This window comes from Callorhinus ursinus, unplaced genomic scaffold (assembly GCF_003265705.2).
Source record: "Callorhinus ursinus isolate GAN/ISIS: 27379988/994484 unplaced genomic scaffold, GSC_fseal_2.0 scaffold72, whole genome shotgun sequence".
NCBI lineage: Eukaryota > Metazoa > Chordata > Mammalia > Carnivora > Otariidae > Callorhinus > Callorhinus ursinus.
In genome coordinates, this window is record NW_027397134.1 from 4,510,646 (window position 1) to 4,519,302 (window position 8,657).

An 8,657-nucleotide genomic window follows, 5' to 3' on the forward strand; every position below is an offset into this window, starting at 1 on the left:
AATCTTTAAAAAAAAAAAAGCAGTCTCTGAAGCCAAGACAGTAGTGGTCATTGCCATGGTCAACGACAGCTTTTGGCCAAGTCACATGCCATCCTGTTAATAGCCAGAGAGGTAAACAGCACAGATATGTGCTGACCTAACCTCAAAACCTCTCAGGAACACAAGGAAATTGGCTTGAAAAGACTGTTTCTCTTTTTTTCCTTGTTAATTGAGTTTCTAACTCTAATTAAAGAGGCAGAAACAGAAAACAATATTCAAAAGGGAAAGTCAAAGAATGACCCTCATCTCTGAAAAAAACAAGTCATCGTATTAGAAACACAGTTGCACCAATCCTCACTCTTTCCTTGAGCTGTGTCTGTTACCCGTTTGCAGGTGAGGAAGTGGAGAGGGGGCCAAGGCCCAACCTTTTCAAAGGGCCATCTCTGGGAATTAACTTTTCTTTTTTTTCTTTTCTCTTCTCTTAAGACTTTATTATTATTATTATTTCATTTCAATTGAGAACCATTCCTTTATTTGCGTATTTATTTATTTTAGAGGGGGGAGGGGCAGAGGGAGGGAGAGAGAGAATCTTAAGTGGGCTCTGTGCTCACAACATGGGGCTCGATCTCACAACTGTGAGATCATGATCTGAGCTGAAATCAAGAGTCGGATGCTTAATCGACTGAACCACCCAGGTGCCCCCCAAGATTTTTAAGTAATCTCTACACCCAATGTGGGGCTTGAACTCACAACTCTGAGATCAAGAGTTGCACACTCCACAGGCTGAGCCAGTCAGGCACTCCTGGGAATTACTTATGTATGCACATAAATTTCCACAATAAGTACCTTCTGGAGTTTGCACGCAACTGAGTTGCTCTGTCAAACTTCCCGTCCAATGTTCTAACTTGAGTTGTGCTCCCAGAAAATCAGGTGTATCTCAATTGCTAAGTCAAATTTGGCTTTTTTTGGAAACAAGAACTTATTAACTTGAGCCCCTAAATCCACTGCACCCCTTTTGTTCCCCTTTAAATTACCTTTTACTCACAGTCACTGGTCCTAGGTCCTCTGGGATCTACTGCAGGTAGGAGCTGTTTGAAATTTAAGATGCAATACCAGGCAGACAAATGGATAAAATGAAATTTTCCTTTGACCTAAAACTAAGGTCAAATCTGTATTCTCTTCCTTTCTTTTGTGAGTGTTTTGAAAACTAGTTCTACTTCTTTCTGTCAGAGTCTTCTAGTCCTGGAGGAACGACAGGGCATTGGGACAGGGACCCAATCAGCTCTTCCAACCAAAAGCCTTGCCACCGCTTCTCTCAGATTCAGAGACTCCTTCAAGGGAGGAATTGAAGATCTGGGGAAAAGTGTGTGGCGAGGACAAGACTATAATAACTATGACTCAGGACGACGATATAGGACTCACCTTTATTTTAATTGTGTTGTGGGGCTGGCAGGGACCATTCTCCCCAGCCCAGAGAGGTTGTGTTGACTGCCCCAGATCACACAGGTGATGTTGAACCTGGGCCTGAGTGCCTTTATGTGTGCACTGTGGCCTTGCTCTCCCCTCACGTTTAGTGTCCCTCATCCACACCTTGTCCAGCTCTCCTGTAGCGCCATATGCCACATTCAAAGGCTATCTCTCCAAGGCATACCAATCTGTTAAATGATCTTGTTAAATAGTGTCTGGTTTTGGTGTCCCTCTAACCCTATCTGAAGGCTCCTCTTCTGAAACTCCCATTGCGTGCTGTCTTCATACCTCCTGTTCTCCCAGGACTCCCCAAGGCAACACCACACCCAGGCCTGTTTTCCTGGATAACCCCTCATGCCTTGAACCTAGACCTTTTCTCCCACAATTAACCTCACTTACTCTGCCCCTCATCTCTCTGAGTCCTATGAGGGGGCAGTTTGTGCTGAGACACTAAAAGCTGGCACTGGGGCCTAATAGTCTACTACCCCCCACCCCTCTGGACCATTTGATGACTCTCTGAGCTTGGGCAAGTTTGTGAGCTGAGCCACACCTGTAAAATGGGACAATAATTCTTTACAAGTGAGGAACAAGTGAAATCAGCTGGGTGTTATATAGATCTCAATGGAATTCCTTGTTTCCCCCTAAACCCGTCTTTCTCTCCTAAAGCAGATTTCAGGGCACCTCCTCTCTCACCCCGGTTACTGCAGCAGCCTCGCTTTCCTCCAGACCTGGTCCTTGCCACACATTCTCCACCCTGGCTGAAGGTATCTTTCCAGAGTACAAATATGACCAGAGTTATCCCCTGCCTAAACACTCCAGTGGCTCAGAGTCAAGTGCAGTCTCCCTGGTGTGGCCCACAAGTCCTGCATGCTCTGTCCCCGTTCACCTCACCAGTGCTCAGTGCTCACCTCGCATGTTCAGTGCCAGGGGTGTGTCAAGCCCTCCTGTACCTCTAGGCCATTGAGAACACTATTCTCTCTTCTATAACTCTCTTTCCCCTCTCTAATTTCTATCCATCCTCTTCATTCTTTAGTTTTAGTATCATTGCCTCCAGGAAGCCTTCCTGACTTGGGTCAGATGCCTTCCTCTGCGGCCCTCTCCCGTCCTTCCTCCCATCTTAGCACCTAGAACACAGCGAAACTGCCTGGCTGCCTGCCCCTTGCTTGCCCATAAGCTCCTTCAGGGCCTGAACTCAAGGCAGGCAAGAAAGCAGTGAATGAATATTTCTGGCACCTTTCTTGAAACACATAAAGTACTCAATTATTTTTTCAAGCCTGTGACTCTTACTTGAAAATATTTGCATTTAAAACTCCCCACCCTCTTCTTTGCATTTGAAAATTCCTCCTGCCTTTAACACCTTATTCTAAATAAAAGAATAACTTTGGGATAGTAAGTCTTACCAACAAATACAGTATTTTTTAATCCAAAAGGGAAAAGGGAGACTCAGATAATAATAATAATACCATAAGATAAATTAGAATTAATACTTCTATGGCATACTCATACAAATATCTCAATTTATTCTTGTAATACTATGAATTGTATTGGATTCATATTTTACAGGGCATATTAATTATACAATTGCAAGTGGCAGAAACCATCCTTTGTTAGCTTAAACAAAAAAGACAGAAGGGAACTTTTTTTTTTTAAGATTTTATTTATTTGACAGAGAGAGACACTGTGAGAAAAGGAACACAAGCAGGGGGAGTGGGAGAGAGAGAAGCAGTCTTCCCGCTGAGCAGGGAGCCCGATGTGGGGCTCGATCCCAGAACCCTGGGATCATGACCTGAGCCAAAGGCAGACACTTAACGTCTGAGCCACCCAGGCACCCCAGGAACTTTTTTAAAAAATATTTTATTTATTTATTTGAGAGAGTGTGGTGGTGAGGAGTAGAGGGGGAGGAGCAGAGAGGGGGGGAGAGAGGGAGAGGGAAAGAATCTCCAGGGGACTCCACACTGAGCATGGAGCCCGATGTGGGGTGTGGAACCCAATATGGGGCTTGTTCTCCCAACCCTGAGATCATGACCTGAGCCAAAACCGAGTCAAATGCTTAACGAGCTGAAGCCATCCAGGCGCCTCAAGCAGAAGGGAACTTGTAACCAGACAGGGGTGTCTCATGGAACCCAAGGCACGGAGTCAATCATTACAAAGCCTTTGAGGGTTTTGTTTCTGCTTCTTTCCACACGTGCAGCTCATTCTTCTCTCTCTTCATTATGCCTTTTTGGTACCAAGTCCATTGACCAAGATGGCTGCCCAGGGCTCCATCACAGTCACAGACCCAGCCACATGAGAGGGCTGACAGACTATCCTTGGATCCAGGCACAGGCCCTCGAGGGAGATGTTCTGATGGCCCAGCTGAGTCAGGTCAGGGAGCGACTACAGTGACAGAGCAGGGTGGCAATTCTTCTGGCCCTGTGCCGATGGTAAGAGGGTCTGGGAAAGGAAGGACGTTTCCAGAGAAAGGGGTCCCCTATAAGAAGGTTAAGGGACTTGTCTGAGAGCAAAGGAGGACCAGGTGAAGCCAAGATGAGAGTAGGAGTCGAACATAGACTGCCCAAAGATCTCCAATCATGTTTTATAATTAAGAATTAGAAATATTGAGATTAGTTGTGACATATGGACCAAAATATGCATTCCAGGGCGCCTGGGTGGCTCAGTCGTTAAGCGTCTGCCTTCGGCTCAGGTCATGATCCCAGGGTCCTGGGATCGAGTCCCACATTGGGCTTCCTGCTCGGCGGGAAGCCTGCTTCTCCCTCTCCCACTCTCCCTGCTTGTGTTCCCTCTCTCGCTGTCTCTCTCTCTGTTAAAAAATAAATTTAAAAAAATCTTTAAAAAAAAAACACAAAATATGCATTCTATAGTGCCCATCTAGTACTAAATTTACAGAAATGGCCTGTCAGCAGCTTGGCAAGAAAAACACCCAAATCTCTATGGAAACCTTTTGCCAAAGCTTAAAATTAAATTAAAGCAACCTTATGTTAAATCCCAAACACGAGAATCCAAAACCAATTAAATTTGTAGAACAATCATGTTTAAAGCCCAATGATGATTTCAAGAAAAAAATGTAGTAATTTCGAGATTTATTTAGTTTCACTAGAAGTGGTTTTTTAATACAGATTTTACTGATTTTTAAATTTGCTTTTAAGAATTCTGTAGACTTTTAGAGGCAAAAGAGATAAAGCAAGTAGGGAGGGGGACCTCAAGTCCTGCCTTTGAATTTCCCCTTCACTCTGGGCCTCACACCCATCTACCTGGGAGTTCCTGTTGTCCCTCTACAAAACCCTGGTATTCTTCTGAGCAAGGGTGCAGCCCAGTTTAAAAAGTCTCTGATCTAACCTAGATGAGAGAATGAGGCCCAGAGCAGTCGTTCTCAAACTGGAATATATGAAAATACCTGGGAGCTTTTTAGAGATGCAAATTCCCAGTCTCTACCCTTAAGAGACAGAGTCAAGGAGTCTGCAACCCTCCCAGGTAGCCCAGCCGGTTCTTATGCAGGGGCTCCTCCAACCCACTTTGGCAGGAGCCATCTGTCCAAGGTCACTAGTGGCAGAGCTGGATCTAAGACCCAGGTTTCCTGACGTCCAGTTCAGTGCTTTTCCTACCATATTTCACTGACTCTTGAAGCTCCCAATTGTTAAAATACAAACTTCGCTACTTTAAAAAACCAAAATCAATCAACAATGAATGGATAAACAAAATGTGGTACACACAATGGAATATTATTCAGCCTTAAAAAGGAAGGAAATTCTGACATATGTTATAACATGGATGAACCCTGAGGACATTGTACTAAAAAGGACAAATAGTGTATGATTACACTTACATAAGGTACTTAGAGTAATCAAATCATAGAGGCAGACAGTGGAATGGTGGTTACCAGGAGCTGAGGGAAGGGGGGAATAGAGAGTTGGTGGTTTGTTTGTTTGTTTAAGATTTATTTATTTATTATTTTAGAGAAGGAGGGAGGGACAGAGGGAGAGAATCCCAAGCTGACTCCTTACCAAGCGCAGAGCCTGACATGGGGCTCGATCTCACAACCCTGAGATTACAACCTGAGTCGAAATCAAGAGTCAGACACTTAATGGACTGAGCCACCCAGGTGCCCAGAGTTGGTGTTTAATGGATATAAAGTTTTAGTTCAGGAAGATGAAAAAGTGCTGGAAGATGGTGGTCATGGTTGCGCAACAGTGCAAATGTACTTATTGCCACAGAACTGTACACTTAAAAATAGTTAAAATAGTAAATCTTGTGTTATGTATATTTTACCACAATAAAAAAAAAACCCACAATCAAATTTTTCTTTGCACTTCAAGCAGATTTCATTCACCATTTTATAGATGGGAAGACACATTTAGAAATCAGCTGGCTCCCGGCTATGGGTTCTGAACGGTGAGTTCCCTCAACTGCTCTAACCGTATGCCTTTGGACCCCTCCCCCTGCCCTTTCCCCCCACCCCAGAATGGTTCTCTCTCGTAGTCACTCCCATGGTGCCACCTTTTGAGCCTCTGCATCATTACCTGTTTATGGCTCAGCCCAACACCTGCTAAGAGAGTAAGGAGGCAGCATGCTCTAGTAAGGCTTGAGGCACTCACCCCAGCAGGAAAGAAGAGCAGAAGGAAATGAGATGGAAAAGTGAAGCTGGAAACAACTCTGGCAACAGTGAACATGGACCTAAGGATACATGGAGTGAGAACTGGGAAAGTATTAAGATGGGAAACTTTAATGTGACCCCTTTTTGAGACTAGCTGTAACATTGGAATTTCCTAGAAATATGGATAGACATGTTTGAAGACAGTGAAGCACTGAATAGAAGTAACTGGAAACCAGGCTTCCTTCTGATTTCTGAAATGTCCCATCACTGAGAAGTTATAAGAAAGAGAAAGCTGGGGTGCCTGGGTGGCTCAGTAGGTTGAGCATCCAACTCTTGATTTCAGCTCAGGTCATGATCTTGGGGTCATAAGATGGAGCCTCGCATGGGGATCCCCACTCAGCAGGGAGTCTACTTGAGATTCTCTCTCTCTCTCTGCTCCTCCCCCTGCTTGTGTGCTCTCTCTCTCAAATAAAACCTTAAAAAAAAGAGAGAGAGTAAGCTAAGAGCAGGCTGAGAAGCCACATGTAAGTTCTTGGTAATAGCTGGGAACACAAATTCCATTCTTAGTTGAAAAAGGGGGCATGAATTACCACGAGCAAGAAAGGGAAGCGAGGAGAGAGCGAAAAATAAGAGAGGTCAGTGCTAGCCTTTGAGACTGACAATGTGATGAGTTTTCTTGCTCTGCTCAGCGAAGAAGTTTATCTGGTAGTCGCAAGTTCATGGTGTTGGGCAATTGTCCAAACATTTAGGGAAGTTACTCATGAAGAAGAAGCCAACTCCAGACAGCTCGTTGGGAAATGTGGAGAGTCAGTGCCTGGGTGGCTTTCATGCTAATCCAGGATTTATTAAAGCTCAGAAAGCAAGCAGCAGAGAGGGTTTTCATGAAGAGCCGGAGTCATCAGCATTTTGATAGGAAGGTTTTTTCCCTCTGGTCAGAAGGAGGTGGCAGGTCCCAGGAGGCTGCAAAGAGGAGGGGGCTTCTTTTGTGAGGGCTGTGGGAGGTGTTGGGGACTCCAGCAGTGGCAGAACCATTCCCTTCTGAGCCCCCTCCCCTCCAGGGTACAAAGTTTTCAATTGCAGTGGGGAGAAACTGGATTCCATGATCTAATAGAGTTAAGTTTTTCCTCTCAAATATAGTATGATGTGACATCAGCATCTCTGCCAGATTCTATTAAATGCAGGTGGACTGCATTTTGTAACATTGATTTATTCTTCCAAAGCTATATGAAAATTAAGTCGTTTTAAACCTACCAAGGTAGTTAAAGAAGCCCTACTTGAAATCTTTTATAAATCTAAATATGCTTCTGAAAGTGAGTAAACAATTTTGAAAAATTTCGCTTGTAGCTCCGAATTTTGATTTGTCTCCTTTGCTGCTAGAATATTCATAATGTTGTAAATGTTTTAGTTTAGGTTAATCATCTGTCACTCTCCATCTTGATTTCCCAGAATGTTTTATCAAACAGATTGATTTCCTTTAATGTGAAAAATCTAGTAATTCTATAGCTTCCTTGGAACTTCATAATACTTTCCCAAATTTTTCTTAAAAAAAAAAAACCTTAAAAAGAGTTTTCTAAACATACTGGGAGATCACATCATCTGGCCCTTGAATACAGCTTAAGTTGAAGTTTTAGTGAAGGGCTAGTTCCTGGGCATAAGTGGATGGTGATTTTCAGTGGTCAGCTCAACCCACATGCCTTATTGGGAGAGGGTTCTGTGCAAGGCACAGTCTGGGCATCAGGACAAGAAAGCCTGTGCGCTTGCTGTTCAGAAAGTCAGCCCAAGTAGTAGCGCCAAGCCCTAAGGAAAGACGGGGTCCACAAATATCACAGGGACTCAGGGCATCTTCCTAGAGGGGGTGACTTTCCAGCTAAATCTTGAGGGGAGGTGAGGGTTTGGATACTCAAGAGTCAGGAAGAACATTTCCTACCAGGAGGAGCAAAGGAGAAACTGCTTAGAGGCATGAGGATAAAGGAGAGTTTGGGGACAGAGGATGCACCAATGTGGCACAGTTTCCAGAAAGGAGAGGAGGGTAGATCCTGGAAGAGTATCAGAAGAAATTATGAAATAAAGGTTTGTAAACATTTATGAGAGAACAATAATTTTTAGGAGTCACTGAGCATAGATTCATTAAGAACTAGTCATTTCCTGTTTTTTATAAGGTTACTAGACTGGTAAACTAGAGGATGTAGTCAGGAGGATTCTTGTGATTGGTTGGAAGTTTTTATGGTCCTGTTCAGGAGTGGAATGGAAGGCCCTGAATTCTACCATGTGTCTCATTTCAGTAGGGTATCTGACATAGTCAGGTGCAGTGAGATTCTTGTTCAGAGTGTGGTTTGTATGACTAAACATTCATCCCCAAAGAGAGCTGAGGGTGGATTGTTGGTAGGATGGTGGGCAGGCTCCAGTACTGCCTGGGGCTCCATGTTAGGCCCATTTCTTTTTTCCATCTTGATGGATGTTTGCCAGTGATGTAAGGAAACATACAGGACGCATCTATTAGAGTTTCTGATATTATAAAATTGGAAGGGAAAAATAAATGTATCCATTGATATATTGAAAAAGATATTTTTTGGCTAGAAAAGTGAACAAAAACAAGTAGCTAAAATACTATAGGTATAAA